The following is an 8,750-nucleotide window of genomic DNA, read 5'->3' as shown; positions in this document are numbered from 1 at the left end:
TATCTTTTTTTTTTTTTTTTTTTTTGAGAAGAGTTAAAGTTTGTTGAAACTCAAAAGCACTATTGGGAGTAGTGATACTTTCTTTGGAAAATAAAAAAAGGAGATGAATCAGTTTCTAAATGATTAAGTAGTATTATTTAATGAAATTCTTGCAGGTCCCCTCAGAAATGGAACATTCTGGAGGTTTAATGGGTCAGTCATTCCAAATTCAAAGGGCAGGAATAAAGCCATGATGTCTCTGTTTCAAGTAAGGGGGCCCTTTGGGCTGGGTGGACAGCAGTGAATTGGGTATCATTCTTACATAGATAGCACCACTGAGCACGTGGCCTTGGTGGGCTGAAGGAAGAAAAAAATCGTAGGAGGAAAGTTTGTCAGTTTGTGAGCACTGAGCATGAGCCAAGGCTGGTTTGACCACGAGACTAAGTAGGCCATCAAACTCACCCAGAATCAAATGACCCACATTCACATTAGCTCAGGACACTTTCTTAGATCCATCACAGAGAAGCCATTTGCACTAGAGCATTTGGGAGCAATGCAGACATTGCTGAAAGTTTCATAGGAGAGACTGAAGATGTGATTTATGTCATACACACTGAAGTATTTCACTAAAAATAATTTTCTAAACTTGTCTCTGTTCCCAAGACTTTCATCTGGCCACCAGCCACAAAATTGGCATCTTCTCTCACTCTATGCTAACCATATTCCTGGCAAGTCTATTGGAGATATTGGTGGACAATTTTGCTAACAGACAGAAGATTCTTGGGATCAGATTCAAATAAACTCTCCAGTCATCTCCTGGGGCATGTTTAATATACTGTAATATTTACAGGGGGAAAAGCAAGACCTCTGTGTGTTTTTCTCTGCATTTGTGAACTGAAATAATAGCATTGTTATTCTTATCTGTGTTCCTACCTCCATTCTTGTCAGAATATCTGAAAACAATTCCCTATTCCCAGGCAATAAAAAAGTGGATAGCTTTCCACATAAAATCTGGTTGCCTCCTGTTCACTGCTTGGTTCTTGAGAAATCATACTCACTTAGGCTGTAGATCTCCTAGGCCTGGAGACTTGGGGATCAAACTGTCAGCAGTCATGGGCATGAATTTCCCCACATAAATGCCACATGAGTGCTTAAATAACATAGCAGAAACACTTTTGCTATAAATGGAATGATGTAAGCATTATGGTTTTGGTGGCACTATCTTTTAGGAGTGCCTACTGTGTTTTCACATAAATTCTCTCACTTAATTTATTCAACACAGTTTTTGGGTAAGTATTATCAACCTCATTTGACAGTGGAGGAAAATGAGGTGGAGACAGGCTGATTTGTTTGTGTGGGCCATAAAGTTAAAAAATAGAAAAACTTAGACTCAGTCTCAGGTGTCTGTTACAGGCAGTGCTCTGTACGTGCACGCACATGTGCATGTGCATATATATGTGTGTGTGTCCCTGTGCATCTATGAGCAGAGAGGACAAGGAAGAGACAGAGCACCCTCCTGGCCTTCTTTAGCAGCCTAAACTGAGGAGAGAACACTGGCCTTTCCCTATGCCTAAGGCTGTGATGGAAGTCAGAAGATGGGGCAGCAAAGCAAGATTGTGAGATGTGTGGGTGTGGCCATCCATTTTAAACAAATAAACACTTTAGCAAAACCTTCCACTATTACAAAATACACATAGGCATAAGAAAGGGGAAACATGTTTCTACTATTTTGTTTACACATTAGTCCACATGCTTCCAGAACAACAAATGTGTGCATATATACGTGGGCGTAGGATGAGGGCATTTGTACACAGCGTTCTGTAACCAGCCTCTCTGAGCTACCAGCGTCCCAGTTTCTTTGACAATAAATCGTTTACTGGGTTCCCCAGAAACCTACTTCTATGACCCTCACCTCTGCCTGGCCCTGCCTCTATGCCTGAGTTCTGCCCGGTCACACCAGAATCTGGCTGTGTTCTTTATAAAACATCGTATTTGTGAGCAAGAATTAATTTCACCTGTTGTTGAGCAAAAGCTTTCGTCTCTTCTTCCAAGTATAAAATGAATGGAATTTGAACAGGGATTTAAATTTTTTTAATCTCGACTCCAATATATACATGCACACATATGTACTATATGTTAAAGAGAGAAAAAAATGAGGAATACGTTGTCTGATATTAGGATGCAGCACATCTTTTCATAGTTTCTGAAGTCACAGTTTTTTTTAGTGGTCATGCAGGAAAGGAGGGCTCAGAGCTCCTTAGGGTCTGGCATGACTTATGGATCATGACAAAAAAAAATAGATACACGTCTGGAGTTAAGAAATAGCAGTAATTACTCTAGCACTGTAGGTATTTCAGCAACATCCTGCTACTTTCTTACATGATCTCTTGAAAAGTTATGTTTCTTATTGCATGAGGCAAGTTCCTTTCTGTTAGGTGAAGAAAGCACAGAACCATTCCCTTGTCTTGCTATTGTTGCTTCTCATATCATATTTTGCAGTACTAGGGTAGGCAAATATTCTACCAATGAGACGCACCCCAACCCTTTTTACTTTTAATTATTTTTCTTTTATATTTTGCAGTACTTTAAATCCAGGACCTTTGCATTGAGCTACATCCTCAGCTCTTTAAAATAGTTAAAAAAAATTTGTTTTTCTGTGAGACAGCATCTTACTAAGTCATTAAATTGTCCAAGCAGGGCTAGAACTTGTCATCCTCTTGCCTGCACCTCCCAGGGTACTGAGATTATAGGTGTGTACCACCACACACAGTTTAATTTTTATTTTCAGACAGGGTTCTGGCTATGTTGCCTAGTCTGACTTTGACTTGCTACTCCTACCTCAGGCTGTGGAGTAGCTGAGACCTCACATACCCAGCTGGTGTTGTGTAATAGCATCTTTCACATTTCGTTTTTCTTCCTCCCATTCAGCGGGCTACTTCACTGACTGAAAAGTGACTTCCAAAATTTTGTTGCATTGATGGGAAATTTGTTTTCATGTTGGAAATCGTAGTATATAGGCCAGTTGAGGAACGCCACGGCTAATAAATGATATGCTGAGGCACATTCATTGATATTTGATGTTCTTTATTATGTTTTCAGATATTTAACTATCGCTACCTATTTCAGGCTAGCAATAATTCATGAGAGATGTTAACTATTGCACTTTTTCTCGAAGCCTTCATAGTTTGTTGTAGTCCAACTTTTTTATAAATTAGCATAGACAACAGCAGCGGGAATGAGAAAGGACTAGCCCTATGGAGTTGGGAGAGGTTTCCTAGGGAATTAACTGAGCTTATATGCAAAAAGTTTAATGCCTATCTGGTCAGAGGAGGCAATAAATGTTAAAAGTAAAATAATTAAAAAAGAGACTAAACAGGATGTGCTCTGGTCTGCAAAGTGGAAGATCAGGGGCTTGACCTTGGATGCCAAGGTCAAGTGCACCAAGTAACTCCAAGGTTAGTGCTCTTTGTTCCACTGCACAGTTTGTTTTTCTGCTGTCAGTTCTCTAAGTCTGTTTCCACAATGAATGTAAGTGCTGAAATGCATTCTTGGAGGAGAGTGTGAAACCGCCTTCTCCGGCGTTTTAAAGACTAGGAATGTTTGGGTGTCTGGAGTAGTTTGGGGCAGTCTTGCATATTGGAGAAGTGTGGATGTGAGAGATGGTGATAGTGAGATCGGTTTTCATCCTCTTTTATATCTTACAATACATTAAAGGTGACAAAAACTCAACCGAAAGAGAAACTGTTCTCCTTGTTGGAGGTTAATAGATACCATCTTCCTAGAGAAAACCTTACAGCTTTATGGAGTAAATAATACCGTATAGATTAAAATGTAGCTGAAAAGGAAGACCAGCAGTAAAAAATAAATGATTCTGCTAGGAATTTCTCTTTGACACAATTCATCAGGGGCTGAGAAGCAACAAAATAGGAGAACTGAAAAGTCTATGCTAATATGTGTTGTTTAGTATTTACTTCTGTCAGTACATTAATCATGTCTTATTATGTTTCCCACTAAAGTTATATTTTAAAAATCCCTAATGATAACATTGATGCACTGTCCTTTGTTGTGAGCATAAAGGCTTCATTTGATGAATAGAAGTTAAGAAAATGTTTAATCTTCCATTATAGTATAATGATTGAGATTCATCCATCTGCTCTGTAATAATAATAATTTATCATGAATGAGCATGCTTATAAGATTATGGAGGCACATAACAGAAATTGGGTTCTTTCCCGTAATTAAAAAATTTTGACCTTGCCTGCTATGAACCGATGCTATGCTGTTTGACTTCTGACCATCTATTGCACCACAGACTTCCTACATTTTTCAACATTCAGATTAATGTTATTTGGAGGGTCTGGAAAATAAAAGAGGACTTAGAGTTGTAAATGCCACAAGCTCTACATTTTCTTATTTCTGTCTATTTAACATGCTTGTGGCCATTTATCTATTTCTTTTATTGTCCTTGAAGATTTTTATTTATTACTTTTTAAACTGAAGAAAATCCAAATGTTGGTTTCTTCACTTAGCTAATCTTTCTTTTCTTTTTTTTTTTAAGTTGAGTTTATTGGTACATTTTAGGTATACAGTACAGTTACATTCATCGTTGGGATCTTGTAACTTTACATGACAGGTCTTTGTTCTCTTTTTTACCCCTTGCCCCTGCCTTCCCTTCACCCCTCCTCTGCCCCTCCCCATTTACAAACACTTTATTTCCATTTTTCATTTTCTCATATTTTTTTTCCTTTTCCCTTATTACCTTTCCCCTACCCTTCCCACTTTCCCTACCCCTTTATACCTTTTGTTCCTATTTCACATTGTCAGTTATCTCATTAGGATCTTATGCACTATTATAGTTTTTCACACCAGAGAAACTATTCGGTATTTATACATGTGTGACTCATTTATTTCACTTAGGAGCACTTAACTAATCTTGACCTAATGTTTTAGATTAGAGGTAAATTTCTTGGAGTTTGGGCTGACTGCATAGGAGATGTACATGCATAGTTAAACAAGGGCGATACATTCACTTTTATTATGTAACATTTTCTTCAAGTTTTCATTTTTACCTGGAGAAAGCACACAGGTGAGTGATAGAATGGATGATTCTCTAGAACCTTTCTGGTAAGCTTGGTGTCATTGCTGAGAGGGGTTCTCTTTCTCTCCCTAGATGTGGACAGAAACTGTGAGGACCAGATGGAAACACATGACAGAGTTATTAATGATGTGGATAAAGGAACAAACAGTGCCTTCATAAATTAGCTAATGAAACTAGAAGGAGAGGTGTCATGACATCCTTGGGAACAGAGGAAAGAGCTAAGAGGCGTAAGAGCTATTGGCAGAGAAGCCATTCTATCCGGTCCTAGACGAGTTAGTTTAACTAGGAAATAACTTTCAGCTGTCTGAGTGAGTGAACTTGAGGGTAGAAAGAATTTGTTAGAAAATAAAGTACTTTTCCTGAAATCCAAAGTGCTCTAAGATTAGAGAATTAAAGATGCTAATGGTCATAAAGGGGTCCAAACAGAGACACTAACTGAGTGAAAGTCCAGTTGCCCTGCTGACTACATTATAAAAGAATACTACAAAAGAAGTATAAAAGAAGACACACATATAAAAAACTTAGTGGATTTACCATATTTTCTTTAGACCTATTTCTCTTCTGTCCAAAGCTTTTACGGATGCAGCTGCAAACTCTTTTCGTTCCTTTTGGATTTGATTCACATCCTCACAAACACGGTTCTTGTGAAATCAGTGCATATCCTCCCCCTTTGTATTTTAATCCTTGTACTGGGAATGTATAGATTTCTGTGTACTCTTAACTGTTATATAAATGACACCATACTGGACACACATCATTCAGGAACCTGTTTTTTCTCTCATCATTGTTTCCAGTATTTATCCATGTTGATCCATGAAGCTCAGTCTAACTGCTGAATAGTATTACATTGTATGAACATATCATAGTTTGTCTGTCACCCTATTGAGGAACATTCAGGTTGTTTCTCAATATTTGGCTGTTAAAAAACAATTGCAAAGAACATCTTTTTGCTTGTCTACTTGGACATTTATATTAGATTTTTCCTGAGTTATATCTGTTAGACAGGGGGTATGTAAATCATAGGCATGGACATATTTGAGTTTTCTAGATCTTGCCAAATTGCTCTGCAAAATATTCAGACTATTTTACACTCTGGCCAGAAGTGTATTCCACTGTGCCCCATTCTACACTTAAAATTTTTTGTTAGTTGATATTTTTAATATTAGAAGTTTTTATATCAGAAGAAGCTAAAAGGCCTCTTGATTCTCAGAACTATATTCAACCATGACACTTTTATTCTACTCTAATGAAATTGTTGTTCCAACAGTATTTGAATTGTGTAGCCTGGCATTTGGCCCATCTCAATCTTTTGAATACTTATAAACTTGAAATTTCTAGTGACTCAATAAATTTTCTTTTAATTTCCAGATATTTTGTGCCAGATCCACATGAGGAATTTACAACACAGAAGGGATGTATCATATCTACCACGTGGGCCAAGAAATAGTATATGGAACCTGATCTGTGCACAACAGAGGGTGTCTCTGTGGGGCCCAGAGACTCCCTGTAGGGGGTATGGGAAAGGCAGGAGTCAGCCCCGCTCAGCCTTCCCTCCAGGTAGTACAATGGGCCTTACAGCATTCTCTGCCAGTCCTGACTCTATAACCTTACCTAGCTCTCATGGCAGAGAGGGTAATTCAAAAGCCTCATACGTTTCAAAAAAACTCATGCTCGGGACTGTAACACACAAATGCAACCATTTCCGTATTCATTTCTCTTACACTGGGGAGAAGTATTCTAAGAGACACTTGGTATAGAAAGACAAATCTCCACAAGCCACCGTAGACTTGAGAGCAGAGCTTGACCTTGTGGAAGCAGACCTTAAGATTAAACCAATACATTTATTTTAGTATATGAGCTGCCGAAGCGAGCACAGCCAACACATTCATTTTACCAGCTAGCTAGCAAAGTTGCCAAAAAGCAACTAGAAATAATTTGGTCTGACCGAGTTCATGAATTGTCAGCCAGTAATGTATGTTTATGTAGATAGAAAGCTGGAATTGCAAGAAGAAAGAGAAGTAACATAAAGTAAGAATAAGTCAAAATAACCAGAAGAGCAACCAGCAGAGGCTGAACTATAGAATTCCCATCCCCTAGGATTCTTTCCAAACAGTTTAGTGGTTGTCACCTGACAGGACAGCTTCTCTCCCCTTAGCTTCTATTCTAGGACAAAACTGAATTAAAAGTTGCTAAATGGAAGTGAATAAAGGTCTGTGGCCAGAGAGACATCTGAAAAGGTGAACTGTCTTATGGTAAATACCTGAAAAGACAAACAGTGGACATATTATTTGCATTAGACCTTACTTTTTAACACCTCTGTAGGTAAGCTCAACTAAGAAACAGGAGTAGATATTCCTGATCAATGTGAGGACAGGGCTTTAGGATTTAGAAAACAGACAAAGGTGGTCACCAGACTTGAGTTGAAAGATGACAGCTCGTGGAGTCTCATTCTAGGTCTTTAGGTCCCTCATACAATTACAGAACTTGCTCCCTGTCCCCCATTTCAAACTTGTAGAATTACAAACAAATGTAAAACTCACACTTATTTAAATTATAGCCCAAATTTAAATAGTATTTGTATAAACCAGGATACTTGTGCACATGAACTCTTACAACAGTCACTGTATCTATCTTGCTGGTAAGGAAACCGAGGCTCAGAGAGTGACAAGCTATACTAAAGTTCACTCAGCTAGGAAGCAGCAAAGCTGGGATTTGAAGATGAGGCTAATGTCTTGTTCCTAAGTACTGCGTTATGCTTCTGTTGTTTAAAGCATTGTTTACTGCTTCTTTCTAGCTTTTATACAAAAAAGAATGCAGCCTTATGTTTCAATTCGATTGACCACTCCCACTTGGTTCTGTTAGCTTCTCTTGTGGTAAATCAGCTCATCAAATAGAAAAACTGAGTTTTTAAAAAAGGTTGTCATTCCCTGTTTATTTTAACAAACAAAATATAATTTTAGCAATGTTCTTTTGATGTAAATATAAAAATACTGAAAGCGTAAATAAACTATCAGGCCAACCAAATAGTAATTATTTTGACATTAAACAAGATATCCATCTGCTTTCCAGTAAATAATCTCTGACAGCATCTAAAAGACAACAAGACTGGGAAGCATTCAGGGCACTAATGTATGCACTCCGTGAGGATAAAAGAAGCAAATGTTAGAGGATCAAAGAGTGCTCAGAGCAATGAGTAATGTAACACTCATCTCAAATTAAACAGCCTTCTCCATGATGGGATGCAGAGTGTGTCTACCCGACTTTCTTTAGCAGCTGGAAGAAGAGAAACAATATTCCTGGCAGGAAGAAGGCAGAGAGACAGCAGGGGCAGAGGCAGGGAAGGGGAGATGCAGAAAAGCACAGAGGAGGCCATGTTTTGCCTGGCTCCTCCTCAGCTCCATGGTGTGGGTGAGGCCCAGCACCCATTCCCAGTGTCACGGCCTCTAACCGTCCTTCACCGTCAGCTGTGGGTGTCCGTGCTTTAGTGGCAGCGAACTTATGGCATATGTGTCACTGTTTATCTTTTACGACAAAAGATGTTAACGTATGAGTTATTTTTCTCTAAACGAAAACCCCAGTGTTCAGGTTTAATTGCAGGGTTGGCGCTTCATAATAAATAAGGTGGGTTTTGGGTTGCAGGTTGGATGCTAGGTCTCTAAAAAGGTCGCCATCA

The 8,750-nt window shown here is 38.6% G+C and overlaps 1 long non-coding RNA gene across 3 annotated transcripts in view; it reads left to right on the top strand.

Moving 5' to 3' along the window:
* Positions 1-8,209, top strand: part of LOC104850210 — a 16,899-nt gene extending 8,690 nt beyond the window's left edge. For 2 of the 3 annotated variants that reach the window (XR_776909.1, XR_776910.1), the window contains exons 3-5: positions 5,150-5,304; positions 6,446-6,634; positions 8,147-8,209. This is a non-coding gene — a long non-coding RNA (uncharacterized LOC104850210). The remainder of the gene's footprint in view (positions 1-5,149; positions 5,305-6,445; positions 6,635-8,146) is intronic. The other variant, XR_776911.1, reaches the window with a different exon arrangement.
* The last annotated feature ends 541 nt before the right edge of the window (positions 8,210-8,750 follow it).

This window comes from Fukomys damarensis, unplaced genomic scaffold (assembly GCF_012274545.1).
Source record: "Fukomys damarensis isolate Sample0158 unplaced genomic scaffold, DMR_v1.0_HiC HiC_scaffold_26, whole genome shotgun sequence".
NCBI lineage: Eukaryota > Metazoa > Chordata > Mammalia > Rodentia > Bathyergidae > Fukomys > Fukomys damarensis.
The sequence above is the reverse complement of the archived record's forward strand: the minus strand, read 5'-3'. Positions and strand labels throughout refer to the sequence as shown.